This window comes from Amblyomma maculatum, chromosome 2 (assembly GCF_055883805.1).
Source record: "Amblyomma maculatum isolate TAMU_Amacu chromosome 2, ASM5588380v1, whole genome shotgun sequence".
In the NCBI taxonomy this organism is placed as follows: Eukaryota; Metazoa; Arthropoda; class Arachnida; order Ixodida; family Ixodidae; genus Amblyomma; species Amblyomma maculatum.
In genome coordinates, this window is record NC_139345.1 from 39,151,874 (window position 1) to 39,179,289 (window position 27,416).

Below are 27,416 nucleotides of genomic sequence, written 5' to 3' on the forward strand. Positions count from 1 at the left end.
AACAACCAAAGTAATATATATGTCTCTTTGTGTGCATTCTTGTGGCAATGTACCAGGCACATGGACTCTTGTGAAATTGCTGCACCTACTGTCCACTGCTGTACATTTAGACACCCAGCACACCAATCCTGTTTTGATCTGTATTTTTTCATGTTTTCGAAATAGCACAAGTGCACTGGTCCACAGTCAAAAGATGTGTAAGAATGCCCTTTCCGGTTGAATTGAGGCCTTTTGTAGTTACAGAGTCAGCACCTGTGACTCAAGTCCCAACATCAACTACAGTTGATGTCATGACACATAAGCCAAAGTGGGGCTCATTTCTAGAAGAGTCAGTATTTTAGTCCACATGGGCATGCCTGCTACGAGCAATGATGAATATGTTTTGAAAATGCCCAAATATTGCAGACAAGAAAAGCATGCTCTGCAAAATCTGCATTAACCGTGCCCATGACATGGACGAGCAGGGTCATGTTTTTCTAGTGAAAGTAGCAAAGGACAATTAAGCTCGGCTCAGTGACTACTTTTATTTCTTGAAGTACTGGGGAAGGTGGAGAGGTTCTGGGTGAAAACAGAACATATATGAGGCAACACAAGCAGAAGTGCTTTTAAACTGATGAAGAAAGTATACTGAAGTTCTTTTGGACAGCAATAGAAAATGAATTGACTGGTTCTGTTCAGAATTTGTGGTAGTAGCACAGCACAAAAGGGTAAACAAGGATCAATATATTTCTAGCATCATCCTGACATTTCAACAACTCATTTGGCATCCTAGACAGTATGACGAAATATTTACAGCTATATGAGAAAAGTTAACCTTTGTTTATATTTTACGAATTAATAGTTACTAAAATGTAAGCATGTACAACAAGGCAGTACATGAAGTCCCGGCAGCCCATGACATGAACTAAAATACAGTGATGATCATCTGCCCTGGTGCTTCTCTGCAGTGCACAGGTACAGAGGGGCGAAGCATACACAACAAACGGTGTGCTAGCATACAGGCAGGCTGTGCTTAAAACAGCTGAAAGCAACAACGATGCACTTACATATGAAGGCCAGTTCTCGGGGAAGCAACATAAAAAAAAAAAAAATACTGCAACAGCGAGTAGCTATAAGGGTAGCTACCGCACCAAATTAACATGTACTACGTACTACTTTAAGTACAGCACTGCACACTTGAAGAAGACGTGACCGAAGGGGCTGTAAGCAACTCGCACTGTACACAAACCTCGCAAGTACACACACTGTCCCGCTTGTATCCCAACGACGTGAAGGAACCGGGAGCACAAATGATTAAAGTATCTACGCGCAAATTTTACGATAAATGACTGATGCAATAAATCCACTGTGAATTCTTTTTATATAACTTTCAGTAATGCTAAGAGAGCCTTACCAAAACAGTCAATTCGGGAAGTGTTCTCAATGTGGTAATGGTCCCTGGAAAGAGACATGACACTATAGAGGCTAGCACATTTGACTAGCCTCTATATAGTGCCTAGAATATCCTCTATAACTAAAGTCAACGCCTGTTACAGTGCGCCGCCATTTGTAATACGTCCCGCAGTGAAAGTAGCTTGCAGCAGTGCCGCACTGTACCATTTGTTGACAAAAAAAGAAAAAGAAAGCAACCGCAAATGAAAATATTGCACTTAAAAATTAAATTTCAGGCTCTATAAAGGTCTGCATAGATGGTGTGTTTTAGTTTTTGCCTGCCGATTCTGTTATACCATCCATGGCTGCAGCTGAGATGGCAGACGACGCGGCCTGGGAGACACGAGAACACCATACACGAGATAGTATACAACTTCGAGTGTCTCAGAGAATTGCAGTGAACAGGACATCCGACCAAACGACGCCGAAGCGTAGCTATATATTATCCGTAGAGCTTCCGTGTAAGCAATTCTAGGTTATATGAAATGCGAATCACACTAGGGTCGCGGTAGTGCGCGCGGCATGTTATCATATGTGCCACATATATTACAAGTGAGACATATGTACTTACCACAGAAAGAACAGGGTGCTCGCATTTGGGCGTAACAGCTGGTTGAATATATTACGAAACGAGCTGTGGTGATCATGCAAAATAATAATAAAAAACTAAAATCTTTATTTAATACATGCGGGTTGAACTATAGTCACGCGGCACATATTATATCTGCCGAATTTTTCAGCGCTGGAAAATATTTACTTACTGCCCCATCTCAATGATTTTCCAGGTACGCTGTTTTTGAAAGAGAGAAAAAAAAAGGAACACTGTAGAATGATGGAATGCAAGGACGTCTTCAGTATACAAACAGGGGGCTTCTCTGCATGTCAACTTATGTTGCTGTAAAGCCCACCCATTATGATATTTTTTTTACAAAAAAGTACCCGATATCCTCTTCACTGCCTGTGATGCTGCATCGTGGGCGGAAGCCGGCAAAGCAGTGATAGGAATTGGTTAATGTAATAAAGAAGATCCATGTTGAAAATTTATAACTTTTGCTACAAATATATTCTACAATTTAGCTCAAAGGATGGGATTGCTGCACATATTTTGGTCATGTTAATGTTAATGTAAAGTGCTTGCTCCGCAGAGTGAACCGCATGCAAAGGTGATGACAAGATCTGTTTCCGCTCATAGATACATGCTTCATCTATGCCAATAAACAATGAACAAGAAGCAAATCAGCAATTGCCAAATAATTCTTCAGCTGGTAGCAACATTAGAATAATAAAACTATTGTGTAAGTTGTATTATTGTTTGTGTTACATAAGTAATTATCTGATCTTTTCAATGTTATAATTATTATGTTGTTATAAATTATCAAAGAATATCATTATGGTGTATTATAAACATTATTTAACATTACAAAGCAAAATCCCTTTGATATAGTCTTCTCTACATCATTATGCACTTTTTCAATAATAATTGTAAAACAACATAATAAAAATATACTTGAAGCAGTGGGTTGCAGAATTTTCTCCCTGTCTCTTACCGCGAAGACATTTTTAACTAACAGTACTTTGCAACTAAATCTCTTAAATTCTGCCTGCAACAGAGCGCATGCACAGATATAGTATTTTGTTAGAAAGGCTTGCTTACTACCCATTCATCACCCCGTGGGGCACCCTTTTTTTTTCTATTTACATAAACAATAAAGCAGAGGGCTCTGGCTACTCATTTTCACCCACTCATATGAATCACCTGGTCTGACATTAAGCATTACGTTAACATATCTACATAATATCACACAAACACAGTCAGTACACTAGCGTATAAAACCAAGTACTATATAGCACCTCTTAATTATGGCCTAGTTATTGTATGCTTGGCTCCATGCATGGTATCGACGCGAGTGCACCGATCAGTTGTATATGTTGTTTAGTGTTGTGCAGGATCATATATATGTCACTATATGACTTGTTGGAGTCACTCTAGCTAAAAATTGTTTAGCTGTTTGACTGGATATGTAAATTTTCCATCTGGAAACAAAAATACTTTTCAGATGGATAGGTAGTTCAATAATCCAGCCTGAAACTGTCATTCTGGCAGGAATATATATGGTTTCCAGCTGGAAAGAAGTGATTTCCCGTTCAAAAGCCCAGCTGTAACTCAAATTATTTTAATTCAATTCATCTAATTTATGCTGAACATTTCATTTATGAACTCTCGGACAAAAAACTGCAGAGACAGTTTAGGACGAGGTAAGGGAGGCTGCAGTGACAGAATTATCAAAAGTTCAAACAAGAAGTTTCTAATGAAGAAATTCAGCCTTTTCTGAGTGCATGCATTAAATGAAAGATAAACCAAAGTACCGACAATATGCAACATTACTATTCCTAAAATAACATAGCAAAATGCACACGAAATTCACATTTATAGGTTCAGTGAACAAGGTACCATGCAATGCACAGTAAAATAGAAAACACAGGCCCCTCTAGAAATATTAAACACAAAACTTTGTCACTCACAAGGTTGATATTGGAAAAATACAGTTTATTTAGTAGAACCAGCACTGTACAAGTTAAAAGACTGAAGGAGGTAATTAGTTTGGCAATGTCAAATCATCCCTTTTTCACAGGTAGAAAATATTAAAACAATGTTGCCCCTGATTGGGTTATTAAATTGCTGACATTTTTCATCATCAAAGTGCAAATGATAAAAAGATGGTAATAATAAATTATAAAGAAATAATATAGATAGACAATTTGATGCTGAATGGTTAGCTCTGTTGAAGCTTGACAGTAATTGTTTATGAAACAAACGGCTTTTTTTTTTTTTTTTTTCTAGAGGCAGAAGTGCACTGATGTCTTTTTTTTTAGTAGTTGCCTTCCATACCAGCATGCAATAGTTAAGGTGGGAACAGAATATGACATGGTAAACTTGATTCTTGGTCTGAAAGAGGGCATACCTACAACAGGAGTTTTTTGGATACCTGCTCAATATGACTATCCCATGTCAGCTGACTTGAGAATATACACCTAGGATTTTATGCTGTATCACAACGTTTATTTCATGACTTCTTAATTTTAAATTTAGGCTTGGGGAAACATGTTTGTTTTTCATCATCATCATCATCAGCCTGATTATACCCACTGCAGGGCGAAGGCCTCTCCCATATTTCTCCACTTAACCCGGTTGTTTGTTTTTAGGAGCAAATAAAATTCCTTCGATTTTAGTTTCATCAATTTTTAGGCTGTTTATTTGATAGGTCAAGTAGTTTTTACAGTGCACTAGCCGTTAGCCATTTCAAACATATCAAGTTTATTAGTTGAGCTAAAAAACAAACAAAAGTTGATGCATGAGATCATTTATGTATAAATTAGATTTAAGAACAGCCCAAGAATGCTGACTTGTGGAACATAGGTGCAAATCCCTCTAACTGGCTTAAGGAACAAATTTCTAGTTCATCCCAGTTGGATAACAATGGATCCCCAACTGTAATTCAACAGCGATTAACTGGAAATTTGTTCCTTAAACCAGTTAGACCAGTTAAGGTTTTCACCTGGCATAGCAAATTAGAATGATAGCCATTGATGTGAATGTACCGAGTTCAGCCGGTTAGATATGATTGCAAAAGAGCATGGACACTATAACAATCTAATTTATTAAGAGTCACATGGCATAATAAATAAAACAAAAAATGCCAAAAGTGAATATGTCAGCCTTAATGTTTTAACCATAGAAGGGTGGATCGACCTGCCCTTTCGAAAGCCATGCCAAGATTTTGATAAAATATTGTGCTTGACTATGTCGAGGTGGCTTAGAATAACCTTTTCAAGGCCCTTGGAAAATATTCTTTCATCTTTTATATATGACCAAAACTTTTCCTTATTTCATGTCATTTAGAAAACTTCCAGATGAAATAAGCAACTAGAGGTTGAAAATTCTGTAAACATGTAGTGCTAACAAATGTCAACGTCGAAGCTAGTGTACCGCAAGAAAGTATGATACACTTACGATTCATCTGTGCGATGGCAAAGAGGGAGTTAAAGTGGCCCCAGTAAAAAAAAAAAAAAACATTGGAACCCCTGGAATGTCACTCAACTGATGCACTCAATTTTTTTCCAATTGGAATTTTCCTTTCAAGTGGGCAGCCCAATTGGGCTCAATGGGTTCCAGTTGAAATTCATAGGAACCCACTGGAAAGTCTATTTGGAACACTTGATTCCATTTGAAAATCTCATTCCAGTAGGTTCCAATTTGATAGGTCACTTGGATCCTGCAACTACTTGTGCAAAGTAGTCTATAGAGTGCCATCTGTGCATAACTATAGTATTAATCAGTTCATATATGTTCCAAATGATTACTCGGTTAAATGAATCTTTACCAACTGGTTAGCCCACTTTATCAAACCCAAATGCACACAGTGAGACAATTACCATCTGAGTCCAATTGGTCTGGCCAACTGCACTGGGTGTATCCATGGGAACATTTCCATATTTCACAAAGAAAACAAACACAATATTCAAAATAACAACAATCAGCAGTTAACTTCTGGAAGACAGAAAACTAGACGAGTTGGTTTGGATATATGACTATCAGTAGCTTAACCTGTAAAACACAATTCTTCCTCTTACTATCGCTGCACCTACAAAATTAAATGAAATAGCTACACTAGAATGGCAAGACTGACCCCAGCATGAGAGTAGGAATTAAGAAGTATGTTTGCTGGGTGTATGGAATCTTGTGTTATATAATGCATCTGTGAAACTGTACAGTATTGCATTTCTTATGCGAGACGTATGCTTGCCTGTACTCCTTGATATCCATCAAGCATGTTTCCATGCAAATTGTAAGTCAGTCTACCTTTTGTCCCATTCGGTATGTTCCGTTGGACCCATTGTATGCAATGAGTGTGACCCATTGTATATACGTACCATTGGCACATTCCCATTGGACCCACTGAGTGCAGTTGGTCTCACCTATTGGCTGCAATGGGTTAAGTGTCAAAAAACACCATTGGTTCCAGTTGGAAAATTAAATGGTTACAGTTGAAAATATCCAATTGGTCTTTTTTGACTGAGCTCGTATAATGCAGGCCCTGAAAGCATTAATTCAGGTTGAATAAGTACTAGTAAAACCCCTTAATTTGTAAAGTCACTCGGACCAGCAAATTTCTTTACTATATCTGCTTATCAGAGCTGCTGAGCCTAGTGGTAAAGAGTTTAAAAACTTTGCTTTTTGCTTTTGCGTTTCTATAGGTATATTTTAATTCATGGGAAGTACGTCGGCGCGGCCAGACGCACTTAAAATTTTTGTCAAAAATGTATTTACTAATACAGTGAAAAAATTACAGTTGTCTGCAGAAGACGAACTGGGACTTGAGTTTTCATTAAATGTAACCATGAGCTGTTTGCTGTAGCAAGTTCTATGCTCAATTCAGTTCAATTGGCTAGCCATTTGGTCTGTACATCAGATGTCAGTTTATTTTCAAGGTGAAGTTAGCAAGCAGGAGATATATATGGCTTGTTTCTCTTCAGTCTTATATTTTAAATAATATTTTCCACGTGCTGTACTGGAAGCTTCACTTTCAGAAGACTGCAAATATAAATAAAGGAATTGCAGTACTCAAAAGCAGTAGATTACTGCTTCATGTCTCCTTATCCATAAAATGAATGAATGAATGAATGAATGAATGAATGAATGAATGAATGAATGAATGAATGAATGAATGAATGAATGAATGAACATTATATATTTTACACTTGACCACAGCAGCTTGCAGTTGGTAATGTTCACGCCATAAACATTTCCACCTGTCTCTCCTCCCCCTCCCCCCCTTTTCGCCCGTGACGGCAAGTGTAAGGCACCACTGTGCCTATAGCTGACACAACAGTGAGTGCTGCTGAGCACTTTCAACTAGTTTTGAATTTCAACCACCTTGCACCATCTGTCCCTTCGACGGACCCTCGACACCACACGTACCTTAAATTCTGCTCGGAGAATGGTTGTGACTCAGCGACCGCAGACGAAAAAGCCACCACTCTGTAGCTTGAAAGTGAGTGACCCAGTGCAAAAGCAACATAAACAATAAAATGGCATACAAGGGAGCTTGCAAACAAAGCTAACGAATTACACGGCAATATGTATATATATATATATATATATATATATATATAATGGAATAATAATGTTGGTGTACATCAACCATACTCACGACAAAATGCAACTTCAGTGCCCTCGGAGATGGGGAAAAGAAATCATTTACCCTGGAAGTATATTTATTTACCAATTAAATGAGGCAATGAGAACTACTTTAGTGCCTGCAGTGTCTTGCATAATTTATTCTTAAGGGTGGCAGAACCAATTTATCATGCAGTGCATCGGGTGAAGATATATTTCTCTTTTGGTTTTAATTTAGCGAGGGACACAAGAAAAGCAGCTGCTGTGGGAGAAGAGAACCTCAGATAATATACTAGTTGGTATTTAGAGAGGACATTAATGCAAATAATCTTATATTTAAGAAAACAAATCTGCAGTTATGAGCTGTATAACTGTCCCCGACAATTAATCTAATTACTTTCTTTTGAAGCATTAGTAACTTATTAATGTTAGTGCTTGATGTAGTGGCCCAGACCAAATGACAATAGTTAAGATAAGATTCAAATATTGTGTTGTAGATTATCAACTTTAGATTTGGAGAAAATTCTGAGACATCTGCAAAGGACACCAACAGACTGTGGCACTCTTTTTGCAATATATGTAATCTGTTCTGTTCCTTCTGTATGTGCATCAAAAATGACGCCCAGCGATTTAAAGCTGTAGATAATTTCTATTCTGTTATTAATTTTTAAGGTAAATAAAATGGGCATTGATAAAGTTGCTTTAAAGTTTAAAAGTCAAAAGAGATGTCTTACTATTCACAATTTTAACAAGTCCATTTGATCTTAACCGTGACTGAAGAACAATGTTTCCTCTTTTTAATAGGTTACTTATATATGGACGAATCAGTAAGAAAAAGCTTTTATCATCAGCATACAGAACATATAAAACGCTGCAAAACTACACATGCTGCACCTTCACTTCTTGCCACCGCTGCCTCATGCTTTCTGCTGCACAGTGCTGGGAATGTTCGCCCGTTTCTTCCCCTTAACTATTTCTTGGTACACTTTTACTCTCCTTTACTCTCTGAACGGACCGCGCCGCTTCCATGTTTGTAGACAGCTTTTTCCTTTTTTATCCTACGCGCTGCGTGCTTTCCCTCACGGCTCCAAGGTCTTTGTAAAGTAGGCTTCTTCTAAATACTGCTAAGTCTGGTGGTAAAGCCACTTAAAAAAACAGGGTGTTATTTTTGTCTTGAAATACAAATATATATATATATATATATATATATATATATATATATATATATATATATATATCTTTTCCCCGTGATTTTAGGTAGTACGCGGGCGTCGATTTCATATCTTGGGAGTCGTCGCCGCGGCCAGGCCCACTTTACTATAACCGATTTTTACCAAAATTATCTTTACATAAAGGGGGGAAAAAGTACAGCTGTCTATGGAAGATGGACTGGGACTTCAGTTTCACTTTACTATATCCGAGTTTATTACAACGGGGTTCTACTGTAGTTATATGCTGCATCAAGTGGTGAACAAAGCTCATTGTTTCTAAATGCATCCATGAGTTACCAATTAATACTATCGATATTATCATATACATTCTGTCAGAATCAGTAAAACTGTATGCTGCAGAACATGCATGGTACAGCTAGTGAAGTGAAACTGCAGTTCCATTTTGCCGCCTATAGATAACTTGTTTTTTTTTTTTTTTTTCATTTGATGTGCGTATGTCTATATACAATCCACATGGTAAGTATAAGTATTTAAATAGCGCTCCAACCTGATGGCTCAGTGATTGGGTGCTCGACTGCTCTATTGAAGAATATGGGATCGATTCACGGCTGTGGAGACTGCTTGGAGGTGCCCATGTGCTATGCGATGTCAGTGCACAAGTGGTAAAAATTTATGAAGCCCTCCACTACAGCATGTCGCATAGCTTGAGCCGCTCTAGGATGTTAAAGCTCATCCCAGACGAAAAAAAACACTCATTTCCTGCTGGATTATGGAACCGTGTACCGAAATTATCCAACTGGAAAACTGCGATTTCCGGCTGGGAAAAAGCAATTCCAGCTAGACTGACATCTATTTCCTGCTAGATTATGGAACCAGAAATCATGCATGCCCAGCTGGAATTTTGAGATTTCCAGCTGGAAAATTTACACCTCCAGTCAAGCCTCTATCTGGAATATCATTTTTTTCCAGCTGGAAAATATGGCCGTCCAGCTAGAAATTCAGCTGGAAATGTGCTTTTCCAGCTGAAATGGGTACGTTTAAACAAAGTCTACTAGGTGTCTATTTTCATGGGGGATAACGACCTAGACCTAGTTACTAAGGGCAATTTTAGTACACTCAAATTAATGTGCTTGATATGTGCGCCATCTTAAATGTGTGTCAAATTCAACTGCCTATGAAAACAGCTTGTATTAAATATATGACGGTACAATGGAGATGTTTTAAATATTAAATATCTCAGTTTCTCTTAGGCATGCAAATGTTCAACACAGCATGCCTCTCCAGGGCATGTAAGTTTCAAGTTACATATCATTAGCATAATCGCATTCACTATACAGCTAGGACAAAGGCATCTATAGTTTTTCTCCAACTAACCCTCTCCAGTGTAAACTGCTTTATCAATACAAGATATATCTACTTCACCAGCCCACCTGGCTATCTGGGTCCCCTTGTTACATATATCTTTTCCTGGAATTCATTCCTTTACAACTAACTGTTGGATATCTTGCCTTTGAGCTCCTGCTGGTTCACTAATCCACTAGGCTCTCTTCCTACCTTTGCTGCTGTCTTAGGTTCAATTTCAAGCCTTTTTGAAGTTTCTATCTCATCAATGGTCACAAGCAAGGTATCATATAGGTATCATATACTCTTGGAGGCATATCGATTACCAGCTGCTAGCCCTGATTTCAGTGGGAATATACTTGCCAGATGCACTACACTAGCATTACAATAAAGGTGCAATTCACAATAGCCCACATTATTATTTTAGATACATGAAAAGATTATCACTTAAAGTCAGGGGGGTGTCATTGTGTCTGAGAACCCTCATCAGTTTTTACGAGAGGTCTGAGACCCCCCGCACTTGAATATATCCGGTGTCCAGCACTGCACGAATATGAAGCAGGTGCATCCGTTTGGCAAAGGCCTTTATATTGCCTCATCGTTGTCGTCAGCCAAAGTATCACACTTTTGCGGCAGCTCTGATCGGTTGAGACAGGATGACGTCATGGAGGTCTCCACCAATCGCAGAGCACCACCACAGTATGCGCGAATGCGTGGCTTATATGGCCATATGGCAATCAATGACTGTTTACTAATCAATTAATGGCTAACTGCAAATAAATGACTTATTATTTATTTCATTACTAATTACACATTAATGCCTAATTCATTCATAATTACTAATTAATGCCACACACCTGGTAAAATCAACCACACAACAGTAAATGTAGAACAACTGCAAAGATACAAGGAGCACGATCTTGTCACTGCGCTGCCATGCAGAATGCACTGAATAAATGCACTTGCAGAATGTGAAAGAGTAGTCACTTGCTTTACTTGTAGCAGCACTCATCGCTACATGCGCAACAGTCGCGTAGCAGAATGCAGCACTCAGGCTTTCGCCTTTCATCACTTTAGTCGCCAAAGTGTCCTCAAATTTTATTCTTTTCAGTGGCAATCAGAGAATGCTTATGATTGTTAGAAAATTTTGCAGCAAGTTTTTGTAAGAATTATTAGTTAATTTTAGTCAGAATTAGAATTTTCTAAAACCTGTGATGAAGAAAACTAAAGTTAGTCCTTTACACAGAGGCTGGAACTAATTAAGGTATTTTCACATGCCATCTCTTCGGTTTTGCCGGTTCGCACTGTGTTTTGGTACTAGCTGAGCAAATTGTCAATATGCTCATGCAATATTATTCAGATGATGTACTTGTCACCAGACAAACCAAACAATATTTTTTGCTAATTTTCATTGCGTTCACTTGAAGTGTAAAAATTATAGCATATATATTGCTTACTTAGTTGATTTTACATTTAATGTGCAATTAAGATTGTACTTTCTATATAAAGTGCTTTAAAGAAATATTGCATATGTTACAAGTGCTGACACTTTGTTGTTTCACTATAAGCTGCTTTACATCACAGATCATCGATCATGCTGGCAGAGTGCAGGGATCACTTTTTCAGGTGCATGTCATAAAATGATCACAAAAACCTCCTTAATATATATATATATATATATATATATATATAATTTCTCCCATTTAAATAGAAACATGTGCAAAAGCCGCCAGCCCTTTCTCTCACCCTCTTAGTTCCTCCTCAACAATTGCGCTCAAATTTCTAGAGTCTCTCTGATAGAGCCAGACTTTAAGCACTGAAAGTAAGTCATTCATTTCAAAATTACTTTTACTAAAATGACTCACTGCTGTTTCTATACTTCATACTATGTACTCCCGGTACGATGCCAAGAAAACAGTAATGACATGCAGCAAGCCTGTCCCACAGTGATGGATAAGCAAAAAAAGACAGAATTGAGTAGAACTACATGTTCAAGGCCTCAGACCTGCCCTGTGTCTCCGGATCACAACCATTCTCTAAGCAGAAGGTTACATGTAAGGCGTTGAGGGTCCATCGAAGTGACAGATGGTGCAAAATGGAAGAAGGTCAAAACTAGTTGAAAGTGTGCAGTAGCACTCACTGTTGCATACTGGCTATAGGCACAGTAGCGCCTGGTTACACTTGCCATCACGGGCAAACAAGGGGTTTGGGGGAAGAGACAGGCGGAAATGTTCACGGCGTGTTTGACCACGATTGTTTTTGTTGCCATTGTCTTATATTTTTAATAGCCTGTTCTGTAGGAAAAGGGGAGGGAATAGTCTTACTGGATAGAATTTGGCAGGAAGATGAAAGAATGTGCTCTAGTGTTTGGAGAGGTTTTGTTCACAAGCTTTACTTAGTTTATATACAGATGAAATCCAGACAGTAATTAATGAGAAGGAATTTGCTCTGTGGAAGTAATTGTAATGTTATTACTTTTTGGGAGCAGTATTTAGCAATTTCATTATATTTTTAAGGCTTAGCAAGTAATTGGTAATGTAATTTAATTGCTTTTGAACAGTAACTTTGCCAAGTGTGCTGCCAATTTACCCCAGGATAAAAGACACCCAAGTGTCCATTAGGAATGAAATAGATTAAGACATGCCAGCTAGATTTGTGAATGTAATCAGGTAGCTCAAATGGTTTCTCTACTTCTGATTGGCACTTACTTCGGAACATTCAATTGGAAGGCCCTGTTGAACATTCAATAAAAAAATGTTACAACTTAAACTGCTGTGTAGTTTGCATAATTTATATAACCACATAAGTTGTGATTAAACGAAGGAACTCTGACTCCTGAAGATCTGCCACTGAATGCAAGAGGAGGGTCCAATGTGCGAGGCTAAGCCCCAACAAAGAAAAGATCGTGTCAACTCTTCGGGCATATATAGTGTTCCTATGGTCTATGTGTCATATGAATGCATGCTTGCCTGTCGCCCGCTTGAAGCTGCCATTTCAGGTCAGTGCCAGCAAAATAAGCATCAAAACTGGAGGCCTTAGCTGAACTGCCTAATTGGAATGTTCAATTTATTCAAACTGGTGCTTCGAGTCTGTGCCGAAAGCATATTTAGAAATTTTGCAACTGCAAACCTCAATTGAAAATCATTTTTTTTCTTGACTGGGCCAGTGTCTCGATGAAAAACATACCATACTGCCCATATCGCAACTTTCACATAATAACAAGTCAAAAGACGATGCCACTGCACTGACTTGAACAAATCTCTGAAAGATGGAAACTATAGAAGTATGGGCGGGGAGGCTCCACGAAAACTGCTGAGTTAATTCAGATACAGGGCACACTCAGTACAAATAAACCTTCCAAAAACAGGAGTTTGCATTATATGTACCGTTTTTTCTGACTTACAGATTGATCAGCCACACTGCTGAGCCATAATGCAAACCCAGTTCGCGGTCATACATATATAGTTTCATATAAGTACCAAAGGCAACCAAAGCAACCTCGAATATTCACCAGCTGTTGCTGCCTGCAGTTTCTTTCTGACAAGCGATATTAACCGGCCATACAGCCTGTATTTCCTGTCTCTATCAGATACATTAAACACTGAATTATTAATTGCGAACGCGTAGCCTAGCTGACCGCAAAAAGGAATTCGGAGGTAAATAAATGCAGTGCCATAACGTACAGCCTTAGAGCTATGGAACAGAACACTGCACCAACTGCGTATTTGAAGGCGGAATACCTTCGGCAGAACAACGAGATAAGCAGCCCACGGGGAGCATAATTCCCTTGCGCCGAATGAAGCGCACAATGCACAGCCGAACCCGAAGCTAGAAATTGCCCTACACGAGAAAAACTTCGTCTGCAACTGTACGTCACAATCAAGCGCGTCCAAACTCCGTGCTTGATTGTAGCAACCAAGCGCGGATTTCTCAAATCCTCCTTGCTAATCCAGAGATTAGCAAGGAGATTAGCAAGGACTATTTGATACATGAGTACGCGAAACGCTTCGACTGAAATAGGCATGGAAGTAAGCCATGAGACCAGTGCGCGACCAACGCTATGACCAACGCGCCAACGCCATGCCAACGCCGCCGATACACATAAGTTAAAATTATTAAGAAAATGAACAATAACTTATTTTAAGCCAGAATTTTAAGTTATAAATTAGTATTATAAAGGTTTCACTTGCTGTTGCGCACATTTTTTCTTTTGCTTAGTTTATGATGACGTAGGGTGACGTATTTTGTGCGTGGCAGCAGCGTATTACTGGTGCCACGGTGCGTGTCACCAGTCTCCGCCTATCGTGAATAGAGCTACCGTGAAGGTGAAGAAAGGGTTGAAATTTTTGTGCGGCACGGCAAACGTACGACTCAGAAAGCGGACAATTAAAAAAAATAGAGACATATGAAAGGCAATAAAGAAAAACGGAAACAGCCGAGCTTAAAAACCAATTGAAAGGGGTCGTGAAACGAAAATGTAGCAGCCCAGTTGCAATTTTCCTTGCTTCAGTAAACATTAGGTATGCCTATTCCAAAATATCTCGTCGAAATATTGCTTCTGCATTTAATAATACCATTCTGAAATCAAAGCATTTTTGCGTTCCTGAAGCGACCATGCGACCCTGTAGGCCGGAATTAGAAGTACTCGCCTACGTCATGTTTAGCCTTTTGGAAACGCAGATATAATCATTATTTCCCATACAATAGTAGGTTGCTGTTAAAGTTAGCAAATAAAAATACATTATATCAATTATTCGCTCACGCAAACGCATTTCTTGAACAATACTGTCACGTGACGCGCGGTCGGCGGCGGCGGCGGAGCAGGACGGGTGGTAAAGCTCACTTTACGGGTGGTGTCTGCTTCTCGCTGCGCTCTGGAACAGAGCGAGAGGTGACGCTCAAGTTCAGATTTTCGGTAACGACGGCTATGCCTCGCTCCGCCGGGTACTCCAAATGACAATGGTTCCAATCTAATTTGTTGTTGTTATTTTCTTTTTCTTTTTGTGAACATTCGTGATGGAGCACAACGTCTTGAGCAGTCTCATACCACCGGTACAACTTGGTTGTGCGGCTGCTGCTGTAATTTTTTTAAGTATTATTATTCCCGGCGTCATTAAAGATACGATCTAAATACGGTTCCAGGTCAAAGAAATCGACAAGTGTGTTCAATCCGAGTGGTGGGTGGAGTGTTTCAGGAGCGGGCGCCGCGGCGCGTACTCGTATAGTTGCTCGCCTCCGCGCTGCATCACTGAGAATAGCGTGTCGAGCTTCGCTTCCTTTATTTCGGCCGGATGACCTGAACTATGGCACTACACGGAAAGCCGGAAACCGAAAAAAAAAAAAAAAGGTTGCTACAATGTACTTGGGTGGCCCTTTCACCCTACGCGTTGTCGCAGCTTTGCTCCCCCACCTTCCCGACGCCTCTCTCGTAACCTTTCTAAAAAAAAAAAAAAAAAAAAAAAAAAAAAAAAAAAAAAAAAAAAAAAGAGGAAGCATATTTCCTACAACGTCTACAGTGCTCAGACTTCGCCTATTTTTCCTGTCACCGTTAGGTTCTGGGTTTAGGCGTGTTGTGCGTGTTTGAGTGCTCGATATGCCAACCGTGTACGTCGCGATCGATTGCAGCACGGCTTCTCCGAGTGGAAGTAACGCTCGCTTTCACAAGTTTTGGCACACCGATTGGGTTCATGTGTTCGTACTACTTTCTACTGGAAGTCCTAAATGAACCTCGGCGTCATTCGAAGCTCGGCATGGACCGGAAACGAAGAAAGCTCACCTCAAACGATGCGTCGTACCGACGCAAAACCGCTGGCCCAGTGCATTGGCAAAAAAAAGTGTAGGTCGCGTGATAAAGGCAGTAAACGTAGTTGCGATTTGTAGCCTTACAGATATGCTTATTTGAGAACTACTCGACTCGCAGAAGCCACCAGTTCTATTTGATTGTTTCCTGCCAGATTGCCCTCATAGCAGTAATATGCGCATTTTGGATTTTTTTTTATTTTGAGCGATACCGTGAGGCCAGCACAACAGGTGCCCCTACCAGCATATCGTACCACCCAGAACAGGCCCCTTGGTTCCACTTCGATCACGTTCTTTCCACAGCACTCATCTAGCCCCATAGAACCTGATGAAGACTCCAAAGAGGAGGATCATGTTGAGCAGAGCTCAGAATCCTTCACATCATTTAAAAGACATATCTAGGGTAAAAATTGTTCACCTCAAAAGCTCATACGCCCCATGTCCTTGCATTACGATGGTGTGATTACCAGATCAACCATCCAGGAGAAATGCATTCACGCAAGTGTTATTGATTGGAAAGGCGGATAGATTGGCTTAAAAGTTTAATATCTGACCTGCTACAGAAAGAGAAGAACAAAGAGGGTCGTGACTTGATTAAAATATATACAGGAATAGTAACTTGCACCACAGTCACGAGTCAAGTCCTGTGTCATGCAAGAAGCAGCAGAAAGCCTGCACAGCCTGTAGAGCTTTCCATTTCTGGCCAACCGGCCAATAAGTCCTCTGAGAGAGGCCTGTTGCCAAAACACTTCAAAGAAGTAACTCGAGTTATTGTTTTGCACGCATATACTGGGACACACCACTAGTACACGCTCCAGTCTCCGTAATGTCACATGTGGAACATTCTGGGCAGTCCGCCTGTCCAATTAAGTATAAATATTTGTGTGTGAAACCACATTTAGATGGTCTATGGAGAAAGCATGCATAATGGCATATAATTGGCAAGTGGGTATGGATCCACTAAAGCACTACCTTGTGGCCTTGAGGACAAGTAGATATAAGGAACTCAGTGATGTGTAGTGCCAAAGAGTGGTAAGGGTGTGGTGTTGAAAACTTCCAAAAATTTGTAATGCAGGCTTTGAAACTGTGAATTCACACCACTTCTAAAGTGGTTTCCCACAGATGTGGAAAGCCTCTTACCAAGGGGCCACAAGCTCAGCAGAGGTTTGTGGAGAATTATGCCCTTAAAAAAAAGATGAGTCATGTTCTGAGCGGCATCACCACAATTGTAGGCGACGCTTGCGGTGATACAGATCTGTGTATACATGGATAGAGTTGTAATATTCTCACCAGATGTATGTCAGATTAAGTTGCTTGAATCTACTAATTGATATCTTGGATTTCTCCAGTATCCCGAGAACATGCAAACGCACCAAAGGTTGAGTCATTACACACAGAGGTTGGGTGGGGTGGTATGGGAAGTCGTAGCGTGATAGCATTTGTAATTAATGGCAGCGGAGTGTACGTGAAAAACTGCTGTTCAGCTGCTCATCATCAGTGGGTGGCAATGGTGTTGTGCAAGTAGTCGTAAATACACACAAAGTGGTTCGTGTGACAATTATGTAGATATTGGGCAGGCACGTGACATTCTGAAGTAACAGCACAAAACGTGGATGGGAGCACAAGACGAGAAGACGACACAATGTCTCATCGTCTTCTCGTCTTGTGCTCCCGTCCACATTTTGCGCTGTTACCTCAGGATGGAAAACCAACAAGCCCAACCTGCTATTCTGGCTAACATGCCATTGTTTGAGGTGCATTGTGGCAGCCAAGGTTTATCCCAAGCACCTGCACTTCTATGTACATGTTAGAGAGTACTGGGAGTGGTGCTCATATGGGTGTGTACCATTTTCCTGGCTCGGGCAATCAGATTGCAGGCGGGCTAGCACACACAGCCCAAAGCACATGTAGTAGAAGTTTGGACTGTCGAACCGCGAAGTCTTCAGTTCAATTCCTTCCCTTATATTTTTCAATTTGTATGAGTATCATACAGTCTGTGCTTGTATGGTTAAATTGCAAGGGTGTACATATCACCTGCACTCCTGACCAACCTCACTCTGCATAAGTATTCACCAAGCAGTTTTCGTTCCATCAAAAGGCTTTCACAATATTCAGCGACACAAGCAGCTACTCAGACAGCATCAGTGTAGCATTCTTGGAGCTTCGCAAATCTGTGGATACATTGTTTACTAGCAAAACATGCACGGTATGTAGATATGTGTACTAGGACGCATAAGATGCCGTGACAATGTGGACTGCCCTTACGTCTACAGCTGCCCTTTAATCCTGTTACATTCTAGCCTGCAGTGAATTCAGCAGCAAGGTTTCACAATTAAATCATCCCAACTTTATATTTCTAGACTTGACCCCAGCACCGACAAAGTTCATTGTATTACCAGCATTTTGGTGGCATATTCAACCAGCAGGCCAATTAACTCAACGTCATGCAGGTTCTAGTGCAGATGTTTTCATGCAAACTACGGGCATCATCAACGAAGGAGGCTTTACTATACATACCTTTTCAGCACGCTGTTTTATGACTGGTTAAAGTCTGGTACATTTCAAAGTATAAGGCACATATTATTGTATGCATGTCTACAGATTGCAGATTATGCTGGCTTGCTTCTGAATGAGACTGCAAAATGCTGAAAATAGTGGCCACCTTTCAAAGCAGCTTTTGCAGAAAACGGTTTGATTTTTCTATTCCCCATGAGCCACTATTTTTCGAGGCCGTGTAAAGGTGAACACGGCAACTAGAAAATCTAGGTTTGTCAGTGCCACAAGGACCACCACTTTGTAGTACATTTGGGCATTATCTAATGTTATCAAATGAGTGTTAGAGACATGTTGCTTTCAAAATAATTTATTGGTTAGCCGCAGGTTCATCAGCACATACAAAATTTTTAGGCTAGAAGGAAGTTGACCTAGAGCAAGACATCTTTTATTCACGCTTCTTTGCTGTCTTCCTCTCTCCTAAATATACAAATGTGTATATACAGCTTCACAATCATGATGTGTTGAGGTCAGTGCTAAATAAAAAAAAAATGCATCCAACAAAGGTATAGTTAGAGATTGAGTACACAAAATTCATTCTAAGTGAGCCTATATATGTCTTGTAGATTCCAATGGAAGGCAAGTATAGCAGGGGGCAGCAGAAACTCAGGCAGGCAGATAAAAAGTTTGCGGGGATCAGATGGATGCAGCTGACAGAGGATCGGGTTATTTGGATAGATATGGGAGAGACATCTATACAAGCAGGTATATACACAACTGCACAATTATGATGCATTTGCGGTCAGTGCTAAAAAAAATTCCACCCATCAACGGTATAGGTGGGGAGTGAGCACACAAAATTCATTCTAAGTGAGCCTATATATGTCTTGTAGATTCCAGGGGAAGGCAAGCGTAGCAGGGGGCGGCAGACATTCGGGCAGACAGATGAGATTAGGAAGTCTGCGGGGATCATATGGATGCAGCTGATGTATCTGCGGTCAGTTCCAAAAGAAGAAAAATTCTACCCATCAAAGGTAAAGGAAGGGAGTGAGTACACAAAATTCATTCTAAGTGAGCCTATATATGTCTTTTAGATTCCAAGGGAAGGCAAGTTTAGCAGGGGGCAGCAGAAACTCGGGCAAGCAGATGAAATTAGGAAGTTTGCGAGAATCATGCACCTGGCACAGGATCGGGTTATTCGGATGGATATGGGAGAAGCATTTGCCCAGCAGTGGGTGCAGTCAGGCTAGTGATATCAACAAGACTAACAACTGGATGAGTTGGTACTGATTCATCTTAAAACCAGCCAGAAGACGAAACACGTGAGAGGAGCACAAGACAAAGTTTGACTAACAACTGAAATGTTACTGAAGGAAAGAGGCAAAAGAAGATTCGCACAGAAATGCACGTGCACGAAAAACCCCCAAAGCAGTGAAAGCGTGGAAAGCAGAAAGGGTCTAAAAAATCAAAATCTAAAAAAAAGCAAATTCCTTATGGTCAAGAACCACTCGTTACAAAAGGGAAGCCACAGATCCAAGTCCAAAGGCACACTATACTGCAAAGGCTAAGGACGTGTGTGTGGCTAAGAAATCGGTCAACAGTCTTTTGGGGCCTTTTTTACATGTGCATCTCTGTGCAAGTCTTCTTTTGCCTCTATTCTTTAGTAAAATTCCAGTTATTAGTCCAGCTGTCCTGCAATTCTCTCTTCTCATATTTTCCGGCTTGTTTCAGAATGAATAAGGTGATGACTCTACAAACCTTGCACAAACTGGAAACCAGTGTAACTGTCAGATGGAAACCTTTCCCTTATTTGGCTTGCATTACAAATAGGGAGGACTTTACTGTGATGTCTGCCGAGGCATCCCCAAAGCCAGTGCGCAAGCTGGCTGTAGCAGATGTAGTGGTGCCTCCTGTTGACAAGAGAAAAAGCAATATTCACTTTTCAGCATAGCAAAATGAAAATATGATTTAGGTCTTTTACAAATTTGAAAGTTATTCATGCATCTGTACAATTAATTCCCATCTAACAGAAGCTGTACAGTGTAACTTTCACTGCCAATTTATTCTCCCTGGAAGTATGGCAAACTTTGAATTCTGCTGCAGGTGATTGAGAGAGAATGAGACCCACCCAATATTAGAACTCCAGTGCAATCACAATTTGCTACTGCAGCAAAATAATGCCTGAAGGCAATGCAGCTTTTGACTGAAAAAACCTGGTAGTCGTCTTACACCCTCTATACTAGTGTTGTGGCCGATGTCAATGTCCACGCTGATATCATCCGCATAGCACGAAGATGTTAAGTATGCGACTTATGCATTAAGCAGCTCTGTGCATGGAGTCATTCTATTCGAAGGAGCCATAAACTACAAGTGCACTTCTGTCAACAGCTCTCCGTTGTTTTCCCACAACAAGGCACGTGGCAAACTTTCTGCAAGTGCCGCAAAACTACTCTATAACTTCATTTGCTAACTGTAAAATTTCCAACACTTACTCAAACTGTGGAAGTTTCGGTGTACTGGCCTTTGGGAGAACGTCTTTCTTTTTTTTTTTTTTTTTTGGTTGTTACATTTCAGCACATGTAAAATGTCAGTGTCAAAGCATTTTGGAGAGGTTTACTGTGTGCAGGTGTTGATGATGGTATCAGTGAAGTCAATTTTTTTAATTATATTTGCACACTATACAACACTCACCTAATGCAAGTGGGTAAAAAAAAAACTAGCAAATAAAACTTTGAGTGCTGGTATGGTGATTGTTCTGGCAGCAAGTGGGGACAGGCTATAACAAGAGTTGTCGGGCTAGTTAGTGATCGTCTGCAGAAGCCAGTCCTGCTCTGTGTGTTTTTCTTTTCTGTGTTGTTTTTTAGTGCATTTTCCCACAGCTTCCGCAGGAGACAGGCTACTAGCACAGAGTCCTCCGAAATGAGATTGCTTTTGTACTTATTTACTGCATTTCTTGTGGCATTCCTTATGTATTTATGTTTTGAAGTGCTGCACTTGCTGAAGGTCATAACTGGCTAATAAAACAAGCAAATTTGTCCGGACAGCGTCCCCCCCCCCCCTCGTTACTTCACATCAATGTGCATGCCCTTTCCATTTAGCAAGTTCACACTATCAGATGATGCGTGTTTTCTCATTTACTCGTGCATGGAATTAAGCAAACCAGTAATTTGCATGGTGAAACGTCATGCTCATGCGCTTCTACGAAAACAAGAAAAATATGAAAACCAGCGATGTGTTCGCGCTAACGTGGCGCAATATCAACACTGTAGACAGTGTAGATGACCGCAGGTAAGTAACGTTAAAGGGGAAGCTTTATTTTATTAACACTGCCTTCCGCAATAGATTTCATTACAGCATTTCTTGCTCGAGAAAATGAAAAACAGGTGCCGCTTGTTCAAGTTATGTCGCCTTTCGCTCAAGGTTCTTACCTTGTGTTCTCGACTAGCAGTCCATGATCAAGAAGCATTTGGAGTAAATGCGGATGATCTGTAACACCCAGACGGCTGCTTCAGCTACGTAGTCGCCGCCGGGATCTCGCCAGATGCTCTCAAGAGCAGTCGGCATCGGCACGCACCGCCCGCAGCTGCACCTGTTCGAAAGCTTCGGTTAGCGATTGCGCACTCTCGCAACGGTCAAACGTAGGCTAGGCTGCAAGACTCGGACATACATACCAATGCGTAGTTCCGAAACGGCTGGGATCGGGAGGCTGACGGTCGGGGCTTCTGCAAGCCGGAGTTGTGCCGCGGTTACCGCGGCCTCTCGACACAAGTGTTACTGTACCGGTCGCTCGCAGGGTCCATCTTCGCCGACCTGGCACCCGAAAAGTTGCGTCGGCGTAAGGCTCAAAGCCCACGATGTAACCATGTTTTAACAGTAGCGACTATATTCTAGTTCACTATAGCAGCACAGCGACGCTGGAACCCAGGAAGGAACCTAGGCGTCGGCCATATTAAAAAACCCTGTGTGAGCGTAGAGTAGGGCACAATTAGAACCTCTAAAATACACCGAGCTTGGTCAACTTTGGCTCAGCAGGCTCCGGCAACGGGAGCTTCTCATTGGCTTAGCGCTATGACGTACTCTGTTGAGTTGAGGAGGACGCGCGCTAGGAAACCGAAATTCTGTTTTTGTCGCTATTAAATCAACGCGGGCGATGAAACGAATCGAGGTATATTATATGATGCAGGACAAGGATTCCATTTCACTAAGCCGTGCAAAATTTCCGGAAAACGTTTCACGACCCCTTGAAGCCATGGGAAGACGAAAGCAGTGCACAAACAATTAAGCTACAATTCGGGCGTGCAATCGAACGCGTGTAGAGGTATGACTCGATATTTAGGAGTCAACAACTTAGTGAAAGTGTACGTTAATCTAAGGACAAACCTTTTTTTTTTATTTCAATAAACTAGAATTTCTTGTAACGGATGGCTTTAAATACCCGGAGATGCGTGTTTACTTAAGACATTTAATCTCAATGCGTTATAGCTTGACGGTAACTCAATTGTCCCAGAAAATGTTTTCATTCTAAGTAGTTTTTTTTTATTCTGCGTGCTCAAGCAACAGGCAATATGCAAGTGATTCTTGTCGTGACGCTGGGGCTACGTCGACCCGGCCTTCACTTGGTAGCGTGCAGAGACTCGGGGTTGAAGAAGGACTGAATCTTCTAAGTTGGTGAAATATGTACAAGCAGGTTTACTGGCACTTTGAGAAAACGTATTTACAAGAATATTTACATGAAGAAGAAGGGTACATCAGCAAAATGACAAGCGTTAAGAGTTCATAGCGAGAAGCGACTGGATGAGCCGTTTACCCAGGGCCCAGAGCGACATTTCGTGCTCTGCAGCGTCCTTAAAAACCCCCTATGTCCAGCCCCTCTCTGAAGATGCTGACCAACCAAATCCAGGGCACGCCCCTCAGGTATCGGCATCCAATCGAACACATCACTGCACTGATGGTCTGAAGCACTGACTGGTCCGGCATTCATTCGTTGGGCGTGATCACTTGTTGGCGGGAAAAGCTTGGGAACGGCGAGGAGAGGAGGTACATTTCTATTCTTCAGCAAAGAAACCACAGGCTGGTTCTGGGGGTTTTACTTCTCAGAAACCCGAGTGCACGTGGCGCCGCATAGGGCTCCCAACATAGTCCCTTTTCGACAATTGCAAATCTTTCCTGCATTCCCGGGAAATCACTTAATGGCCGTATGAGTCATGCTCTTCTCTTGTCCTGCACGTCAGCGGACATGTCACTCTGTCGTCTCCTTTGGATAGGAGGCATTCATCACTGGAGGATAGCACTTCTCGACTGGAAGGGTGAACAAAAGAAAGAAAGCACTTCCTGCTATTTCCCGCAGGGGGACGTTTCTTTGTGTTTTTCCAGACGTTCTCTTGACAGGGTCAATTTGGCATTTGCAGGTTGTCCACAAAGCAAAACATGCTTACAAAACAGGATTCCTGGAAACAGGCTCACTTAGAGCCATTGGACCATCACCACATATTCACAAAACTTATCCATGCCCACAGGCGAACAATAGAGCGCGCAAATGCGGATGCTTGGTCGTAACAGCCTCCTCCCCCGCCAGAAGAGACTCGGAGGGCAGCAGTCCCAGCTGCTGCATGAAGAGACGACTTAATGGTCTGCACGTGAACGCTTGAACCTCGCTGTTGCTTGTCGCGTTGTCTTGATTGTTGTAGGCCAAATTGCTTGAGCTATCTGAAACTCAACCACATGTCGAAGCAAGCACTCGGCTCCCGTCTGAAGAGACCAGGTCAAAAGAAAACTGCCATTGTTGTTCGAGAAAAGCCCACTCTCAAGACGTTCAGGACCCACGTATGCCTCGAAAACCAAACGTGCTGCTTTACATAGTCATCTATATTCAAGCGCACGAAAAAAAAAAAAAAAAGAAAAAACCTGATTATCAATTTGGATACATGGTGAGGAACATCTCGGACCGCTTAGAAAGAGCGGCTAAGCGCGTCCGCATTCCCATTTAACTTCCCCTTTTTGTATCTTATTTCAAAATTGTACTGCTGTAAAATCAAGCTCCACCTAAGAAGGCGACTGTTCTTCGATGTCGCAGTTTGCAGCCAAGCCAGGGGACAATGGTCCGTCTCTACGGTGAATTTGGCCCCTCCAAGATAGCACTGCAATTTTTGAATGGCCCATACAATGCAAGCGCATTCCTTCTCTGACGCGCAATAAGCCCTCTCTCTAGAACTCAGTTTTCTGCTCAAGTAGAGCACGGGGTGCTCATTACCGTCGTCATCTCTCTGGCAGAGAAGAGCACCTAACCCTCGATCACTGGCATCACACTGGACCGTGAATTCTCGGCCATAGTCTGGAGCTCGCAATACCGGACGGCTAATCAGCACAGCCTTCAGGTTTACGAAGGAGGCTTCCTTTTGTTCGTCCCAGACTACATTTGTCGGTTCTGTCTTGCGGAGAGCGTCGGTCAGAGGGCTAGCCAAAGCTGAATAGTTAGGGATGTAGTGATTGTAGTACCCAGTCAGACCCAGGAATGCTCGAATTTCCGTCTTCGTGCTCGGCCGCGGGTAGTCTGCTACCGCAGAAATCTTAATCTCGCTGGGTTTCCTGAAACCTTGACCTACATTGTGACCCAAGTAGTCCACGGTCGCCCTTGCCAGGCAACATTTCTCGGCCTTTACGGTTAGTCCAGCTTGACGCAAAAGGCTCAGTACAGCTCTTAGATGTACCATATGGTCCGCCCATGAGTCGGAAAAAACCGCAATGTCGTCTAAATAAGGCACCGCGAATGTTTCACACCCCTTTAAAACCCTATCCATGAGTCGGGAAAAACAAAATGGAGCATTTTTGAGCCCGAAACTCATCATTGTTGGCTGGTAGCTGCCCGTCGGAGTGACGAAAGCCGCGTATCTGCTGGCGCGTTCAGTGAGCGGTACTTGCCAGTATCCTCGAGTAAGGTCCAGCGTAGTCACATATGCCGCTCTACTGACCTGTTCTACTCTCTCCTCAATATTCGGAATAGGATACACTTGATCCCTGGTGAGAGAATTTAGCTTTCGGTAGTCTACCACAGGCCTAGGGTCTTTACCTGGAGCTTCTACCAAGATCATAGGCGAAGCATAATCGCTTTCCGAGGGTTTTATTACTCCCAATTCCAGCATGCGAGTTACTTCCCTATCCAGAATTTCTCTTTGCCTTGGAGAAAATCGGTAGCACCTTGATCGCACTGGCACGTCTGAAGTCAGCTCAATATCGTGCTCAGTCAAATCAGTTCTGCCTGGCCTGTCCACGAAGCAGGCCTCAAACTCTGTTATTATCTCGCCCAGATCGGACAGCTGGGATTTCTTTAGTTCTCCTCTCTGCTCCGTCTTTTTGAGAAGCTCCTGAGCGTTGCTTCCTTTTCCGCTGAGGCAAATCAAGTTGTCCCCCATCTCCTCGGGAAGGTTTAACGTTAGATTTACCACGGCTTCCCTCTGCACATAAGGCTTCATAAGATTGCAATGATAAATGCGCACTTCTTTACGCCTACCGGGAATTTTCACTGCGTAGTTAGTGTTAGAAAGCTTTGCAACGACTTCAGCCGGTCCTTCCCACTGTACTTCGAGCTTATTCTGCCTTGAACTTCTCAGCAACATCACCTGGTCCCCGATACAAAACGTCCTTTGACGGGCTGACTTATCATAGTACACCTTGGAACGAGCCTGGGCTGACTTCATGCTGGCCTCAACGAGTTCCTTAGTGTTATGTAAGCGATTCAAGAGGTTCAGAATGAATTCTACTACTGTTGGGTCTTCTCCGCGCCCCTCCCAGGCTTCGCGCACCATTCGCAAAGGTGAGCGCAGTGACCTTCCGTACACCAACTCGGCTGGGCTAAATCCAGTGGATTCGTGCGGCACTGACCGCAAAGCGAAAAGCGCTGCAGGCAGGCAGGTATCCCATTCGCGCTTGTTTTCATAGCACAGTCCCCTCAGGACTCGTTTGAGAACAGAGTGCCATCTTTCTACGCTGTTGCTCTGCGGATGATGGATCGAGCTATGCACTACCTTAATGCCGCATCGCTCGAGAAATGAGGTGGTGAGGACACTCGTGAAAACGCTACCCTGATCACTTTGGACCTCGGAAGGGAATCCAACTCGTGCAAACACTGACAGCAGCGAATCCACTACACTCTCGGACGTCACCTCGCGCAGCGGAACAGCCTCTGGAAACTTTGTGGCTGGGCATAACATAGTGAGGATATAACGGTACCCTGACTCGGTCACAGGAAGTGGCCCAACTATATCTATTACTAACCGGTGAAACGGCTCGGTAATGATTGGTACTAACACCATCGGAGCTTTCCACTTATCTTGCGCCTTTCCAACCCGCTGGCACGTGTCGCATGACCGTACAAAATTTTCCGTGTCCTTAAAACATCCAGGCCAATAGTATTCTTGCAACAGCCTCTGCTTTGTTTTCTTTATTCCAAGGTGACATGACCACGAGCTGCCATGGGAAAGTCGCAGTAAGTCTCCGCGGTACTTTTGGGGAACGACTAATTGGTCCCGCTCTACTCCGCGCTTATCCTTGAATAAGCGATACAGCACTCCCTTTCTCATCTCGAAAGAAATATTGTTTGCTGTCTTAGTGGCGCGGTGGCGCTCCCTTATCTCCTGTATATTGGGATCATTGGCTTGCTCTATAGCTAAGTCCTCTCGGGTTCCACTTAAAAGTCTCGTGAGATTACTAGACACTGGCGGCAAGAGGTTACTCTCAAGAACGTCCTCATTCCGCGTCTCATCAAGCTCACTTTCAAGTTGACTTATCTGAGATGCCTCGCTCTCAAAGTTTTCTGACCTGCTATCTTCCGCATTTACCATTGTTTTAACTGCCGTTTCCTCCGCTGTGGATTTTTCTGGAATGAGCAGTGTAGCTAGTTCTCGCGCCTTTGAACGTGTTAAGGCTTGCACAACTCTGTCTCCGAAAAGGATGCCCCTCTTTCGCAGCAGCATGTCCGATTTGTTGGAGAACAAATACGGATAGCA

At 42.0% G+C, this 27,416-nt stretch overlaps 1 long non-coding RNA gene across 1 annotated transcript; it reads right to left on the reverse strand.

The window, feature by feature from the left end:
• Window positions 1-18,768: 18,768 nt before the first annotated feature.
• Window positions 18,769-22,604, reverse strand: LOC146198431 (uncharacterized). Its single transcript, XR_014704993.1, has 3 exons — window positions 22,086-22,604; window positions 21,843-22,003; window positions 18,769-20,324 (listed from the first exon to the last, which is right to left on the reverse strand). It is a non-coding gene; the product is annotated as an uncharacterized LOC146198431 (long non-coding RNA).
• Window positions 22,605-27,416: the final 4,812 nt, after the last annotated feature.